At 36.8% G+C, this 18,340-nt stretch overlaps 1 protein-coding gene across 39 annotated transcripts in view; it reads left to right on the top strand.

Annotated features, from left to right (window-relative positions):
* The window catches only part of LOC106083984 (calcium-activated potassium channel slowpoke), a 223,715-nt gene that overhangs the window by 23,960 nt on the left and 181,415 nt on the right, over window positions 1-18,340 (top strand). For 17 of the 39 annotated variants that reach the window (XM_013247589.2, XM_013247581.2, XM_013247605.2 and 14 more), the window contains exon 1: window positions 16,326-17,060. The exons of 1 other annotated variant lie outside the window; for it this stretch is intronic. The gene's annotated coding sequence lies outside the window, so the exon portion shown is untranslated. Of the gene's footprint in view, window positions 1-16,323; window positions 17,134-18,340 lie in introns of those variants that run through there. 21 more of the 39 variants (XM_013247351.2, XM_059362223.1, XM_013247359.2 and 18 more) reach the window with 6 other exon arrangements.

The following is an 18,340-nucleotide window of genomic DNA, read 5'->3' as shown; positions in this document are numbered from 1 at the left end:
ACACCGAAATGTTCTCCTTTTCTTAAAAACAGGTTATAATTAAAACCTATTCTATACATTAATGCAATTTTGTTAAATAATATTTAGTTTTATATGTATGAAAATATTGGCAAATATTTCAATTCCCATTACACCCTAATGTTGCTATAATATGATATTAACTACAAACAAGTAATTGCTGGTGAGTATATAAATTCCATTTCCTTCTCTCATCCCAGATTGTGGGAATTAATATGGCAATTCATTATTACGAGTGTTTTGATTAAAAACATCTGTTTGATGAACTGAATGACGCGTACACATACACAAAATCAATCTGTATACTACTCAGCTATAAGCTAAAACTACAACACAATAAGGAAAAAGAAACGTAGAACTGGAAAGAATAAAATTTTTTCAATTGACTTTAGCGCCATCGTTCAATCGATAGAGTTATTTGTGGATTAAAATGGCCTGATATTGATTGTGGCAGTAATCCCAGCGCCAAAGAAAACAAGTAAGAAACAATTTAACAAAGTTTAATAAAAAAGGAAGAGAGTGTAAGAGAGAGAGAGAGAGAGGGAACTATAGACTGAGTCTTATTTGCGGTACACATGCCTGTGTACTATGATATACTTCTTTCTATTTTTCGTGCGGCGGAAAAAGGAAGTGAAATCGAACGAGGAAATTGTACACGAAGTCTAAATATTTATGACCCAACAACATTAAAGCCATTATTAATACCTTTTGTTTTTCATACTTCTTATACTCGTACTTTTCTCCGTGGTATGGGGTATGGGAAAAATTATTACTATTTCATTTCCCAATGAGAGGGTTTCGCTACTTTATTACTGCAACCCCATTTGTTTATTTTTATATAACGTTTGATGTTTCCTTTTTTGATGGTACACATTTGTTTGGCGGTATGATTAGTGGGAGCTCTTTTCGATTGTCATTGAATTAACGATGTTGGCACAATGGGGTACTTACCATAAATCTACTATCTTGGTCTAACAAACATTACATCGAAATCTTAAGTAAGCGGGAATGTCTCAGAATTTCAAAAAAAAAAAAAGGTTTTGGTGGTCTGACTACTATTATCGCTGTACAATTTTTAAGAAAGCAGTCAGAACCAAGCACTTTGCCAGTACTTATCTTTTCAAGCAGCAAGTCACGTTGGAATGTTAAGAGTGTGGAATTAATAAACTCATAAACGCCAAAGTATCGATTACCTTGTCGATTTTGATGAAATTTTGAATGTTCCTTAAGAACATTTAGATTGATGTTGTGTTCGCTAGTTAAAAAAAAAATGAAAAACAGTATTTTAATAAAAAAAAAAAATTGAAAAAAAATTATAAAGCTACAAAGATTTGTTTTTCAATCCACTATGTTGTTATTGGAAAAAATTTTGTTTTATTTTAAAACAGATTCATGCCTGTAAAGAAGTGATTTTCACACGCCAAAAAATAATTCATAAGCGAAACTTGAAAAACAAACTTTTTTGTGGAAAACGTTGGGACTTTGCTTACATTAAAATGGCGCCTTTTATGATAAATTCATGCAAGAATTTGTGACGAATACAAAGTTTGATCAAATAGTACCATTTGTTATGAATTTCTTAGGGGTAGTAAAAACTATCTTTTTATATGTGTTTTTAATTTTAAAAATAAATTAATGCTATTAAAAGGGATTAAGAATTTTAACTAATGTTGCAAAGTGTTTTTTTTTTTTTTTGGTTTTTATGATACGAAATAAAACTTAAAGACATATATTTTCGAACGATTCTATTAACATTTTTGTTTTATGATCGGTTGTATTCTTTGTTAGGAGGCCACCGTAGCGCAGAGGTTAGAATGTCCGCTTATGGCGCTGAACGCCTGGGTTCATATCCTGGCGAGACCATCAGAAAAAAATTTCAGCGGTCGTTTTCTCCTCCTAATGCTGGCAACGTACTTTGCCATGTAAAACTTCTTTCCACAGAGGTGTCGCACTGCGGCACGCCCTGTTCTTTAGTGGAATGTTCATGGGCAAAATTTGCAATTTGCATTTTGTATTTTTCGTGCTATAAGCAAGGCAAACAAGCAAAGGCGTGCTAAGTTAGGCCGGTCCGAATTTTTAATACCCTCCACAATGAATCGCATTTGTCAAGTTCATTGCCCTGTATCTCTTTATAGGCCAAGAAAGGGTTATCAGGTTTTTAAACCGATTCGAGACAAACTTGGTTCGGATGTTAAGGACCATAGTAGAAGTCATTGTGCAAAATTTAAGTCAAATCGTCAATATGTCATTGCCCGGCTTTCGCGGCTAACAGATACCGGCAGATAGGTGAGGACACAATGCCAGACATGAACCAACTTAAGGGTGTGGCATGGTAGACAATTAAGGATTTTGATCAATATTTCGAGGTGCTACAAACGGAATGGCGAAATTAGTATACCCCCATCCTATCGTGGAGGGTATAAAAAAAATTATTTTTCGCCGTAAAGATATTAAAAAATTAATTTTTTTTGCTTACTCCCAATAGTTTTCCGAACAACTTTTGCATGAGTTTTGGAGATTTGTAAAGTTTCTGACTTAAAGCAAGTAATTTTTTTCCCCAAAATTTGATATTATAGATCGATCTAGCTAGGTATCTTTATCCATTCGCCCCTAATGGTTTATGGGATATCACTTTCGATTTTTATACCCAACACCATTACTGTGTTTGTAGTATCTTAACTATTGCCAACAAGTTGGGTTGCTTCAAGAGTCCATTAATATTTGGGGTTTAAGTCAATTATTAATTGAAAACATTTTATTTTTAATTAAAATATTTAATGGAAAAATTGTTCCTGAAGATTTTTCCGTGTATTAAAGTTGTCCAATAAGACGATCGTATTATATGTCCAAACACCTATTATCTATTTAAATGGTCGTCCATTAAAAAGGTGCGCTTTTGAATTTGTTGTAAAGGCAAAGCAAAATAAATTCAGATTTTTTATGGCAACTAATTCTGTCGGTAGAAATTTTCAACATACCTCCTACGACTTTAATTACGAATTCAAAATAATAAATAGCGTCTAACTGACATTAACGGTTTCCCACTAAAATAATAATAAAGAAGTAAAAGCGTGTTAAGTTCGGCCAGGCCGAATCTTGGGAACCCACCACAATGAATTCTGCTAAAAGTTTGCAAAATATGAACTTCGTTGAAGGGCATAGTTGTACTTTATGTACCAAATTTCTTCCAAACCAGGCAAAAATTAAAGATTCTAAGGGCCGGAGATAGATAATCGGAAAATTGACTTCCACGGTTTTCGACCGATTTGGACAATACTTACCATAGATGTTGGAAGTAAAAAAATCACTATGTGCAAAATTTCAGCCAAATTGGATAACAATTGCGGCTTCCAGGAGTTCAAGACGCCGGATTGAGCGACGTATTTATATAGAAGCCATATTAGACTATTTCCCAATTTGAAGCATAGCTCTCACGATTGTTGAAAGTCATAGCAGAACAGGACTACGTAAAAAATTTCAGCCCAATCGGATAAAATTGCGTCTCTTAGAGGACCAAGATGTCAAATCTGACGATCGGTTTATAAGGGAGCTATATCTTTTCATATAATATTCGGATAAATATTCCTGCTTCTGGGGGTAAAGATGTCAAATCGGCAGATCGGTTTATTTGGGAGCTTTATCATATTATACACGGATTCGAACCAAATTTGTCGCGAAAGTTGGAAGTATTCACAGAACACTGCGTGGAAAATTTAAGCCCAATTGAAATATTATTGCAGCTTCAAGGGGCCAAAAATCAAGTCGAAGGATCATTTTATATGGGAGCTATATTCAAATCTTAGCCAATATGGCCTATTTGCAATCCCCAAACCTACATCAATAAGAAGTCCCTGTGCAATATATCAAGCAGCTCGCTTTATCCATTCAACCGATTTCGTGATTCCACGGACGGACAGACATGGCTAGATCGATTAAGAATGTCAAGGCGATCATCATGCAAACATTTTTTATCTGGTCGCATATCAGTATTTCAAGGTGTTACAAACGCAATTACTAGATGCAAAGTCTAGAAGCTAACCTCGAAAAATAAAATCTTAGTTAGGAGTTAGGAATGTTAGCCGCGTAAGCGGGGCAATGACATAGCAAATGCTTTAGCGTCTCATCATCTTCCCCCCAAGTCCTACACATGTGCTATTATTCCTACGTGTCCCGTTAAGATACCGAAAGCTATACTGACCACCTTCTTACTTCCTTATAGTAATAGCCTCGTCTTCTCACGATCCGGATCTTCCCATAGGATTTTGGATTTTTTTTCCCATATGTTAGTATACCCCTCATCCTATAATGATGGGTATAAGAAATCCAACGCTGTCACTTGTTTTCAAAACAATCGCTAGATTAGCCACTTATTAAACATAATAATACAATAAATGTCAAACTAGAAAAATGACGAAAATATGTCAACAACGTAGTTTTGACAGGCGTATGAATTGATGTATGTGTTAGAAAAACAAACATAATAGAAATATTTATGCAAATTTAGTGAACAAAAACAACCTTAAGTTGTCATATTTATATATAAAAGGTGTCAACATAAACCATAAAAAAGTGTACAATGTGGCCTCAATTGAGCTACAACATAAGTAAATTGATCATTCTGGCAAAAATTATATCCATTTGCGTTTAACACTTGCTGTCATTATTTCTTTGGCGAATTGTGTCTCTATTTGCCTCTGATAGGTGGTTCACCATGTTGTATTTGTAATATTCGATTTGTGTTAATCATACGCTCCAACGTTCAGGCGGGTTGTTTGCGTAGTAACGATTTCGGTGGTATGTATCCCAATACAGAAAAAAAATATTAATCGTTTTACGAGTAAGTACATAAGCAGATGGCGTTGCCTCTATCGTCAGAAACCATTTAATGGAATACATTGAACTTTTACTCTTGGCCGTAATGGCAGAGGGTGTATGATGGGCTGTGGCTGACATTAAAACTTAAAGCAAGCACTCTTTGTGGTGATGTTGACAGACGTTACCCGCCTGAACAAGTGTAGTTGCTTTGTGATGGCTGGTTGGCGGGCTGGCTTTCGTTTCTCCTAACATGTTCTCAATGAAAACGAAATTGAAAAGAGAAAAAACAAAAACGAAATTCAAGCAATTCCATCACCATGTTTGACGTTAAGGCTGTTGGATACCATAGTCGGTCATCGTTCTGGCTTTGTTGGTTATTATGACGAATGCCAATACTAAGGTTTTCCATAGGCATACGAAAATCATATTGAAACAATTGTGATTCATTATCGCGCTGTTCAATGCTTATGGTTGGTAGTTTGCGTTTTTCTTCAAGAAATTAAACTTAATAGGTTAAATTATTTGTTTTTCATCAACTTAATTAATACTCATTGTGACCATGAACCACTTAAAATTATAACTAATAAGTTCGACCTGGCCGAACATTGGCAATCGACCACTGTGAATTCTACTAAAATTTTACTTAGTTAAAGGGAAAATCCCACTTCACCTATCAAATTTCTGCATGCAAAAAAAAAAAGTTTGTTTGCAACAAACAAATTTGTTTTATTGAGAAAGTACTAATTTTTATTGTAACTGAGCAAAATGTTGTTCTACCTTTGAACGTTAGTCGTGAATTTGACACATGTAGAACTAAACCTTCGTCTGTGTTAAAAGAAAGCTTCAAAATTCAAAACACCTTTTAGGCCAAAATTACTTCGTTACAACAACTTTTGTTTGTTTATACCTTGTGCCTCTTCCATTCAAGTGTAGCTAAAATAAACTAATTTTGGTTCCTTTTTGTTTTTTCATTGGGTAAAGCTTAGTTTGCCAATGAGTTGACAGTTTTTTAAATTCTTCTTCAGTTGAAACAAGTAAAAGCGTGCTAAGTTCGACCGGGTCGAATCTTGAGAACCCACCACCATGGATTCTGCTAAAAATGTATACAAACTAAATAGAGTTGAAGGGCATAAATTTATTCTACATACCAAACTTCTGTCAAACCAGCAAAATTAAAGCTTCTAGGAACCGAATAAGGATAATCGAGAGACCGTTTTATATGGAAGGCTCCCATTGGGAGCTATATGAGGTTATAGAGCGATTTGGACCGTACTTGACACAGTTACTGAAAGTCATAAGAGAATGCTATGTGCAAAATTTCACTCAAATCGGATGAAAAGTTTGGCTTCCAGGGGCTCCAGAGGTCAAATGGGGAGATCGGTTTGTATGGGAGCTATAGACCGGGTTATAGACCGATTTGGACCGTACTTAACACAGTTGTTGAAAGTCATAAGAGAATGCTATGTGCAAAATTTAGGCCAAATCGGATGAAAAATGTGGCTTCCAGGGGCTCATGAAGTCAAACGGGAGATCGGTGTATATGGGAGCTATACCTGGTTATAGACCACAGTTGTTGAAAGTCATAAGATAACACCATGTGCAATATTTAAGCCAAATCGGATGAACATTGTGGCTTCCAGGGACTTAAGAAATAAAATCGGGAGATCATTTTATATGTTAGCTATATCATGTTATAGACCTATTTGGACCGTACTCTACACAGTTATTAGAAGTCAAAACAGAACGCTATGTGCAAAATTTAAGCCTAATCGGATAAAAATTGTGGCTTGTGTGTAAAATCGGGAGATCGGTTTATATGGGAGCTATATCCAAATCCGAACCGATATGATCCATTTGCAATCCCCAACGACCTACATCAATTAGAAGTATCTGTGCAAAATTTCAAGTTACTAGCTTTACGCGTTCGACCGCTATAGTGATTTCGACAGAAGGACGGACGGTGGGACATGGCTAGATAGCGGCGTATCATAATGTCGAGAGGATCCAGAATATATATACTTTATGGGTCGCTGATCAATATTTCGAGGTGTTACTAACGAAATGACTAGATTCGTATACCCCCATCCTATGGTGGTGGGTATAAAAATGTTTGTATTTACAATACCACAAATAAAAAACCTCGCACCAAAGGGCGCCAGGCTGGAGCCAACAATAATTTTTACAGCTGATGGATTGTTCGACAAGCTTTTGCGCCATAAAAAAATATCTTTTTTTTTATTCGTCACAAATTCTTGCAATTTTATCGTAAACAAAGTCCTAATGTTTTTCATAAAAACCTCGTACCAAAGGGCGCAGGCTGGAGCCAACATTATTTTTCACATCTCATGGGTTGTTTGACAAGATTTTTCGTTTGTGGCTAATGGATAATTTTTTGCGTGTTCCAATCCAGGCACAAATTGAAGCTTCTAGGGATCGTAGAAAGCTAATCGACAGATCGATATATTTATCAGGGCATTAGCCTATTTGGACAATATTTATCATGTATGTTGGTCATAATAAACTACTACGGAAAACAGTGGCGGCTTCCAGGAGCTCAAGACGACAACTCGGGAAATCGGTTTATAGGAGAGCTATATCAGACTATACGCCCATTTAGATGATATTTGTCAAGATTGTTGGAAGTAGTAATGGAATACTACGTGCAAAATTTCAGCCGAATCGGATAAAAATTCGGACTTAAGATGTCTAAACTGGAGATCAGTTTATATGGGGATATAATTGCAGCTTCAAGAAGTCAAGTCGAAGGACCACTTCCTATAGGAGCTATTTGCAATCCCCAACGAGTTTTTGCGGGAGATATGTTGATTCATAACCTGACCATTCACAATTTCAATCAACCTACATTTAAAGGAATATTTTTGGGATGACTTGATCTCTATAGATGGGCTGGTGGATGGGCATCGCCAGATCTATAATGTGTTATAACAATACAAACACACTATATGATTCCATATCGATATTTGAAGAAGAAGAATTTTAGATCTAAAGATTTTAATATCTGATATTAGTTTTCATTTTTCTTTGTTATTAAAAACTATTCATCCGGTTCTGCTTTAAAGCTGAAATTCAAGTTTACAGTTGATGCCAAGTTTAAAGATGAAATGTCTTTAGATACATTTGGCAAAGACAATGATACATGTATTTTTGCATTAATATGCCAATTTGACAAAATCAGAAAAGGCTCAAAGCAACATCATGGATCAAAGAAAATGTTGTAACCGTGCCAACATGCAGATTTTTGTGTGCTTTGGCAGCTAATTATCTCATCCATCACCTAAAGGATAATACACAAAATAAAAACAAGGATGTGTAATGGCCTGTGTAACAGGCCTTAGCATGAGTAAGGCCGGTCTCAGATCATGGCTATGAGCAAATGTGTACATATGAATATCTAAATACTTTTGGAGTTCTTCCAAGAGTATAAAACAGAGCACATGTGTTTAGACTTCCTTTGTGTGTTTGCTTCCAAACTCATCTTGGAAATTAGATAATTGTGAATGTTTATTTCATTACTTTTCAATTTGTTCCACATACAACTGTCAGAGACAATTTTTTTTATAATTTGTTAAAAATTCATAAGCTTTCAATATAAAACTCATCCTGTTGATACTTATATGACAGTAGAGACATATACATTTTATTGGGACTTCTTCTACTCATCAGTTCTTGTGAAGGGAATAAAGATGATTTTTATAGAATGATTGGATTACTTAAACAAAGGTTGTGTAACTCTTTGTACATCCTATGATTTATCGAGTCATTCCGTTTGGAACACCTCGAAATGTAGATCTGTGACCCTTTAAAGTACCATATATATTCTTGATAGTCATGACATTTTAAGTTGATCTAGTCGTGTTCCTCTCTATTCGTTCGTCTGTGAAAATCATGATAGCGTCTAAAAGAATAGAACAATTTTCTTGAAATTTTACACTAATACTTCTTATTGATGAATGTTGGCTGGGATTAAATCGGTTCAATTCGGTAATTCTTTGCCGATTTGGTTGAAATTTGGTATGGTGTGACTCGGTCCACAAGGACCGCGCATTTTTAGGAAAAAGTATGTATGTATTTAAACCAAGTAAGAGCGTGCTAATTTTGGCCAGACTGAATCTTATATACCCTCCACCATGAATCGCATTTGTCGAGTTTTTTGCGTGGTAAGTTATTTTAGGCAAACAAAGAATAATGAATAAGAATTTTATGATTCGGACCATAAATGAATTGAATGCTGAACATTGCAGACGTCATTGTGTAATATATCACATCATACCCTCCACCATAGGATGGGGGTACACTAATTTCGTCATTCTGTTTGTAACACATCGAAATATGCGTCTGAGACCCTATACAGTATATATATTCTTGATCGTCATGTCATTTTAAGTCGATCTAGCCATATTCATCCGTCCGTCTGTCTGTCGAAAGCACGCAAACTTTCGAAGGAGTAAAGCTAGCCGCTTGAAATTTTGCACAAAAACTTTCTATTAGCGTAGGTCGATTGGGATTGTAAATGGGCCAAATCGGTCCATAACCTGATATAGCTGCCATATAAACCGATCTTGGGTTTTGACTTCTTGAGCCACTAGAGGGCGAAATTATTATCCGGTTTAGCTGAAATTTTGCATGATGTGTTTTGTTTTAACTTTCAACTACTGCGCTATGAATTGTTCAAATCGGTCCATAACCTGATATAACTGCCATATAAACATATATGGGATCTTGCATTCTTGAGCCTCTAAAGGGCGCAAGTATTATCCGATTTGGCTGAAATTTTGCACAAGAGCTTCTCTCATGACCTTTAATATACGTGTCGAATATGGCATGAATCGGTTTATAGCCTAATACAGCTCTCCTATAAACCGATCTTCCTATTTTACTTCTTCAGCCCCTAAAGTGCGCAATTCTTACTAGATATGGCTGAAATTTTACACAATGACTTCTATTATTGCCTCCAATATTCAGTTCAATTATGGTCCGAAATGAACCATAACTTGATATTGTTGCAATACCATAGCAATTCTTTTATCCTTTGTTTGCCTAAAAAGAGATACCGTGGCAAGAGCTCGACAAATGCGATCCATGGTGGACGGCATTTAAGATTCGGCCCGGCCGAACTTAGCACGCTTTTACTTGTTTTTTTTTTTGTTTTAACAAAATAATAAAAATATTTAAAGTAACAACGTACCACCGACCTATTTTGCTTAATAAAAACCAACCTATTTTTTTAATAGGCCATATTATCTAATTAGACGACCACAACGGAATTTAAATGTTCTCATACCCAATTGTTGCTTAAGGCGTATTAATTAGTTTCTCCCGTTTTTCCATTTCGTTTAATAAAAATTCTTATAAATATTAATGTAAATTATTCAAATAAAAGTCCGTGTTCACCACATCCCATTGGAAGTAATTAAATTTTAATTAGAATAAAGTTTCGTAGGAAACTAATAAATGAGTTTCTATCTATGGCCAAGCACATGTAATGTAATGCCGATGAAGTGATGGGCTTGGGAGGACTTCACAAAATGACTTCCAACAAAAGGATATTACAAAACTAAATACCACATGTGTTGTTGTAATTAAAGGAGACTTTGAAGGTTATAACAAGAAATACCAAAACTCAGAAAGCTATTCTTCTTTTTAATGCCAAACATACATACATATGTACTAAAAATGACAAATGAAAACATTTCAATTTTTTAAGGGTGTGTTCGGCAAATACAAATAACCATACAACAGCAACTACCATGGACAAAGTTATATTTGTATTGCGGCCATGTGTGTTTGTCTTTGTTGCCAAATAAAGACATAATTTGCTAACAAAAAAAAAACAAAAAAATAAAAAATACGGAAAACACAACAAAGTCCAGTTTACGCAACAAATACTAGGATATATGTGTAGAAATTTTGGGTGTGAGCTATGGATATTGGCCTTGTCCACAGAGCGCACACACCTTACCATGGGGACTGTCTTATGGGACTTCTATATATTGCAAAGCCAAAATTTATGTGGTTTGGCTACTTTCCACTTGAGGCCCGCCAAATGCTGTCATATGTCTAGAACACTCTCTATGACTATTGTCATGGGGAAGCATAAATTATAGGTCCTACCTTAAGGGAGTTGTGATAAGGGACAGTGGCGGTGGTGGTGTTGAACAACACTTGTGGGACTATGTCAACAACAGGTTTTGTTCAATGCCAACCAATATCTTGTCTACCGCAAGAGGTTGAACAGAATTTTTTTCAATGTCCTTGGATCAAATCCAATATTCATTTAAATCTTGGCGTATAAATCTAAACTGCAACACATTCATTGCCTTGGATAGAAACAAGTGGGGTAATGTTTGTCAAAAATAACATGACTGATAATACAAGCTTAGCTAAGTTTTCTCCTGTCTTTATAAATTTTCCAAATTATTGTACTTTCTAAACTTCTTTTCATCTATAGATATTGGGGGCTTTTTTTGGTAATTTGCTCGCTTTGTTTTGGCATGTGTACATATATAAAATTATGATGCTCTTGACATCTAAAAATATAATATTGAAAACTCTTTAAAATATATCACTTTCATATAAATTGTCTTGGAAACATATTCCAAAGAATTCAATGTCCCAAAAAAAATGTGGCACAATTGTTAATCCAAATGGGTATAATGAACTACCTATCCTTTTTTGCATGCTTTAGCCATTTACCAATGTGTATGAAAGAGTACTACATTTTTAGCCATGACATAAGGTTGTATTGAAATAAATTAAAATAAGATTTGGTTTAAAGTGAGCAATTTGTTAAATTGTACCACATCAATATATTTAAGTTAGATTTAATGTTTTGACATTGATAACCCAATTAGAGGAAAGAAACCATTTCAAGCATTCCATGAAGGAACAAGTAACAAGTAAAAGCGTTCTAAGTTGGGCTGGGCCGAATCGTATATACCCTCCACCATGGATCACGTTTGTCAAGATCTTTGCTTGGCATTTCTTTATAGGCAAATAGATGATAATGGATATGAAGTGCTATGCTATTGGTGCTATATCAGGTTATGGACCTATTCGGGCCATACTTGCTTTTGATGTTGGAGACAATAATAGAAGTCATTGTGAAAATTTTCAGACTTATTGGATAAAAATTGCGCCCTATAGAAGCTCAAGAAGTAAAATTGGGAGATCGGTTTATATGGGAGCTAAATCAGGTTATGAACTGATTTGACCATACATAGCATAATTGTTGAAAGTCAAACTAAAACACTTCGTGCAAAATTTCAGTCAAAATCGGGTACAAGATCAGAGATCGGTTTATATGACAGCTATATTAGGTTTTGAACAGATTTGGACTATACTAAGCCCTGTTGTTGGAAATCATAATAAAATACCTCATACATGTCAGCCAAATTGGATAAGAATTGCGCCGTCTAGAGGCTTAAGATCCAAGATAAGTTTATATGACAGCTATATAAAAAAATTGGACCGATATAGCCCATTTACAATCCCAACCGACCTACACTTATAGGAAGTATTTTTACAAAATTCCAAGCGCCTTGCTTTATTCCTTCGAAAGTTAGCGTGCTTTCGACAGACGGACGGACATGGTTAAATCGCCTAAGAATATCAAGATGATCAGGAATATACATAGAGTTTGTTGAGTCTCACATTTAAATTTCGATATGTTTAAAATGTTACGAAGATAGTATATCCCCCATCTTATGGTGGAGGGCATAAAACCATTTTTAATGATAGATATTTGCATTGTCATTATTGGGCTGGAAAATTATATAACATAGAGGATGCGTATCGAGACAAATTGTTGCAACTTCTAGTTATATGAAGATTTGTGCCGTGGAATTTTTGTATTAAATGGAGATAGTATGTGCGCTACGATATGTGTATTAGAATACCCTACATCACCAGTGTGTTTTATTAATTTTAAAATATTGTCCTATTCACTTTTGGGCCAAGAACGAACGTTAATGATTTTAAAAAGAATAAATAGGTTCAGGTTTAGACAAAGTTCTCATATTCACCATAGACGGCTTATGCGCTGTTAAGTTTGTGGCTCTGTGGACCCGGACATAAGCAGAGCATGTGCTGGATGGTCTTCTGCTTCTTCTCACCATGGCAGCTTCGGCAGGCTATACGGCTTATTGCACAGTGCTCTGATACAGGTTAGGTTGGATGACGATGATACCAGACATTAGATGTCTATGTATCCGCCGGGGCCTCCTCTTAATTCCTTTAATGCATGAAATAAAGAAGAAACCAGTATCTTATTCCTACTATGACTTAAGGACTGACATTGACAGAGAAAATGATAACTATCTTCATATTCGTGAGTTTGATGACACCAGCGACAGATATCCTCATCTCTTATGCCAAAGCAAGACATGCGAGTACTTAGCTGTAGTTGCTCCAGAGAGTGACGACATCGATACAGCGCTTACGATCTTATACTCGCACCCATAAGAGCCTTAAGCAAGCGCTGCCGCTCGATGTTCCTTAACAACACTAACTCCGCAGCCCGAGCAATCGCAATGACCTGGAAGATCCTGTTTTTGTCTCTCATCCGATGAGAGACATGCAATCGTAGTTCCGCACAGGGTATTCCACAACCGATTTCACTATCTATCTGTAATGATATTGAAATCCCCAAGCATGACCCGCCTTTTCTGTCACTTCGCCAAGGTAGGTATTACCACATACAACCTGCTGTCAAAAATATTCAATCTCTTCAGATACTCTGTCGAGTATACCTATAGATCTGGCCGGCAACCTCCGAAGCTGACCAAGTTGTGACAGCCTTAACAGTGTCCTCTCAGCCGATATTCCTGACATAAAGGACAATCGGTTGTATACCTAGCAACACCACGCACCACGCATAGCTCAACATATAAATCTCAAAGCCCCACTATCCAGGTCCCTTACATTCAACGCGCACTCAGTAATTGGCCACCAGACGTGGCATCTATAGATCAGAACCGGACGCACCACAGCTGGGTACAGCCAGTGCATCAATCTAGGACGCAGACTTCATCTACTGCCAACGAGCCTCTGGCTCGAATAGAGAGCCGCGAAAGCCTTCCGTATCCTATTTCTACCTTCCTCTTCCTCGTGAACAACACTAACTCAGTTTCCCTGGCATTAACTCCCAAACCACACCCAGTAGCCCGAAGAGCAGTACGCAGAACCCTAGACAGGGAGTCTAGGTGTGTGGTTTAGGAGTTAGCCCAGGAACTTTCTTCTTATTCATTATCCAACCAGTAATACCATTCTCCACACCCGCAACGGAAGAACATTATTAAGAGTCCCTTCAATGTCCAGAAATGCTGCCAACGCTAAATTCTTAAAGTGAAGACTTTTTCAGACATGGACACTAAAAGAGGCAGTGTCAACCGACCTGCAAGATTTTTAATCGGTTGGGAGTGTAAATGGGCTATATCGGTCCACGCTTTGATATAGCTGCCATATAAACCGATCTGGGACCTTGACTTCTTGAGCCGCTAGAGGGCACAATTCTTATCCGATTTGGCTAAAATTTTGCATGAGATGTTTTATTATGACTTCCAACAACTTTGCTGAATATGGTTGAAATCGGTCCATAACCTGATATAGCTGTCGTATAAACCTATCTGGGGTCTTGACTTCTTGAGCGTCTAGAATGCGCAAATCCAATTCGATTTGGCTGAAATATAGCACCACGTGTTTTGTTATGACTTCCAACAACTGCGTTAAGAATAGTTCAAATCGGTCCGTAACCTGATATAGCTGCCATATAAACCGATCTGGGGTCTTGACTTCTTGAGCCTCTACAGGGAGCAATTCCTATCCGATTTGGCTGAAATATTGCATGACGTGTTTTGTTATGACTTCCAACAACTGTATTAAAAAATGGTTCTAATCGGTCCATAACCTGATATAGCTGCTATATAAACCGGTCTTGACTTCTTGAGCCACTAGAGGGCGCAATTATTATCCGATTTAGCTGAAAATTTGCATGAGGTGTTTTGTTATAACTTTCAACAACTGTGCTAGGCATGGTTCAAATCGGTCCATAACCTGATATAGCTGCCATATAAACCGATATGGGATTTTGACTTCTTGAGCCTCTGAACGGCGCAAGTATTGTCCGATTTGGCTGAAAGTTTGTACACCGGCTTCTCTCGTGACCTTTAACATACTTGTCGAATATGTCATGAATCGGTTTATAGCTTAATACAGCTCCCCAATAAACCGATCTTCATATTTTACTTCTTCAGCCCCTAAAGTGAGCAATTCTTACTAGATTTGGCTGAAATTTTGCACAATGACTTCTACTATGGTCTCCAATATTCAGTTCAATTATGGTCCGAAATGAACCATAACTTTATATTGTTGCAATAACATAGCCATTCTTCTCTTTTATCCTTTGTTTGCCTAAAAAGAGATACCGTGGCAAAAGCTCGACAAATGCGATCCATGGTGCAGGATACATATGATTCGGCCCGGCCGAACTTAGCATGCTTTGACTTGTTTTTTTTTTTTTTTTTTAATTTTTCATTTTATGAACAAGGCGATCCGAAAAATTCCTCTCTTATTCGGTATAGCCTAATACCCGAACATACATTGAGATATACTCGATTTATACCAATAACAAATATCAAAAGGTTGTTTCAATCGTCGATGGATATGCCGCTGGCCGTGTTCGCATGACACTGTGACATTTTGTCTATATTATCTGTAGAATTTTAGCACGATTATAACGTGTAATCATGAACATTTCATGTTCCAGGGGTCATGTCGAAGGAATTAGGAATATTTGAAAAATACTTGTGCCACCCAGTTTTAATACCCATGGAGGATATGCACGCGTCTAACTCAGAACGGTTGAGCATAGAGAGAAAAAGGCGCGCGCCTAAGGAAACAGTGTGTAAACAGCAATGGCAAACGAAAAAAAGTCCACGGTGACATTTTTTCGAATTTTTATAACGCTTACGTGTTTAAATGATTATTAATATTAGTTTTATTGTTGCTATTGTTTTTGTTTTCTCGCTTTTATTTTTTTTTCTTGCCATAGATCTTAATTTGTGTGTTGCCATTCCATTGTGTGGCGGCGTTATGGTGGTACTCAACTCGTCCTAGCGACAGCGACCACTGGGTTTTTCATCGAGCAAGTGAGTGAATGAGTTTTATGATGACGATGACGACCAGCTTTTTATTTGGTCCGTTGGGAGTCTTTTGTGTTTGTTAGTTAGTAAAAGGAATTTTTTTTTCACTTTTTGCATACATTAAGGAGAGCCAACCCAGAGGCAGTCAGTCAGAAAGAACAAAACCAGCTGGCCAGGCGTCTAAGCGAAATAGCAGCACTGTAAAGTTTACACGTCTTTCAGCATTTCGACGAGCACCGCTCGCCAAACGCCAAAACACACTCGAAGCAGAAATACAAAGGGAAATTTTCTGCTGAAGAACCGAAGAACACTTATTTCAGTCAGTATTGTCAGAACAATCGTCGGGTCGAGTTTGTGAATTTCGTCTTTCAAATCGAATTGTGTTAAATAACATTTTTTTTTATTTTTTTTTAATATTTTTAAAAATCTTTTATCGATTTGAATGGTGAAAAGTCGTCGTTGGATGAATTATGGCACACAAAGTGCAAAATCGAAATCGAAAGAAAAAGAAATCCAAATATTTTCTTTTTTGAAAAATTTAAAATAAATCACAATAATTACTAAGGAATTTTTGAGCAAAAAAATAAGTAGCGAAGAAAATTAAAAAAAAAATGTCGCAGAAAACAAAAACAAGTGTACTAAGTGAAGAAAACGGTCCGCAAAGCGAATATTTTCTAGCTTAAAAGATCATCGAGATATCATTTCGTTCAGCAAAACGACAAAATCTTAAAAGAAAAACAAAAACAAGGAAAAAGAAAATTCAAAAGAAAATCACTGCCTCGCGGCCGTGTGCGTGCATATGCCAGTGTGCGGCGGCAATTGCCTTGTCTCCTTGTACGCGAGAGTCTATGATGGCGTATGTTCGTATCGGTCTCTAAATGAGTGTGTCAACCTGCTCTGCACTTGTCACTTTCTGTTAAAAAAAAGCCACGAGCATAAGCGACGTCACTGTTATGGTGTAGCCGCCACCGCCATTGCCGCGTATAAACGGATTCGCATTCTCCTTATGTATACTTTGTCAAACGCCACCGCGTGCATGGGTGACTGGCTGGCATTTTCGTTACTATGGTCCGTTTTCGTGTGAAGTTAGGTTTGCTGCTTGGTTGATTGCTTGCTCCGTAGTTCTTTCTTTTTATTGCTGGTGCTGCTTCTCTTTATTCTAAAAATCACTTACACTCACTTTTCTTTTGCCGTCACCATTGTTGATGCTGCTACAGATGCCGCCTCTGTAGCGCAGGCTTTTTTTAAATTTCAGTCTTCGTATCCCATGCCATACCATAACATTTTTTGTTTGTTGCTATTTTTATACGATGAAGATGAAAAACGAAAACGACAGCAAAATTAATGACAAAAACAACCACGAAATTATGCTTTCACAACGTAACATACGAAATTATCGAGAAGAAACAAAAAAAATGTATTTGCATCAAGTAGCCTTTAGTTCTTTTCTGCAGAGATTTCAATTTCATAATTAAACAATTTACGAGGGCAGTGTTTTCAAGTCAAGAGGCGACCGTGTCACAAAATTTAGCTTGTCCGCCTATAACATCAAGCGCCTGGGTTCGAATCAGCCGAGAATGGGTTGGGTTCGACAAAAAAGGGACATTCGTTATCTTTGAGCTTAAGAACTTAAATCAGCCAAATAGGATAAGAATTTCGCGCTCTAGTGGCTCAAGAAGCCGAGATTCAAGACCGGTTTATACGGCAGCTATATCAGGTTATGGACCGATTTGAGCCATACTTAGCACAGTTGTTGAAAGTCTAGCGAAACACGTCGTGCAAAATTTCAGCTAAATTGGATAGGAATTGCGCCCTCAAGAAGCTAAAAGCTGAAGAAAGCTAGACCCCATATCGGTTTATATGACAACTATACTAGGTTATGGACCGATTACAACCATACTTAGCATAGTTGTTGGAAGTGATACCAAAATACTTCGTGGAAAGTTTCAGCCAAATCGGATAAGAACTGTGGCCTCTAGTGGCTCAAGAAGTCAAGACCCAAGATCGGTTTATATTACAGCTATATCAAAACAAGGGCCGATAAGACGACTAGCTTTACTCCTTCGAAAGTTAGCGTGCTTTCGGCAGACAGACGGACGTACGGACAGACGGACGGACATAGCTAAATCGACGTAAAATATCATGACGATCAAGAATATATATACAATACTTTATGGGGTCTCAATGGAGAGTATAAAAATCCATATGTTATTTCCATTACGATACATTTGTTAAATAGCCGATTTATTGAAAACTTCTCACATATACTCATTGATATCCATTCGCAGTTCGATTCAAATTTAAGCTCAATGATAAGGGGCCTCCTTTTTATAGCCGAGTCCAAACGG

This window comes from Stomoxys calcitrans, chromosome 2, assembly GCF_963082655.1.
Source record: "Stomoxys calcitrans chromosome 2, idStoCalc2.1, whole genome shotgun sequence".
In the NCBI taxonomy this organism is placed as follows: Eukaryota; Metazoa; Arthropoda; class Insecta; order Diptera; family Muscidae; genus Stomoxys; species Stomoxys calcitrans.
The sequence above is the reverse complement of the archived record's forward strand: the minus strand, read 5'-3'. Positions and strand labels throughout refer to the sequence as shown.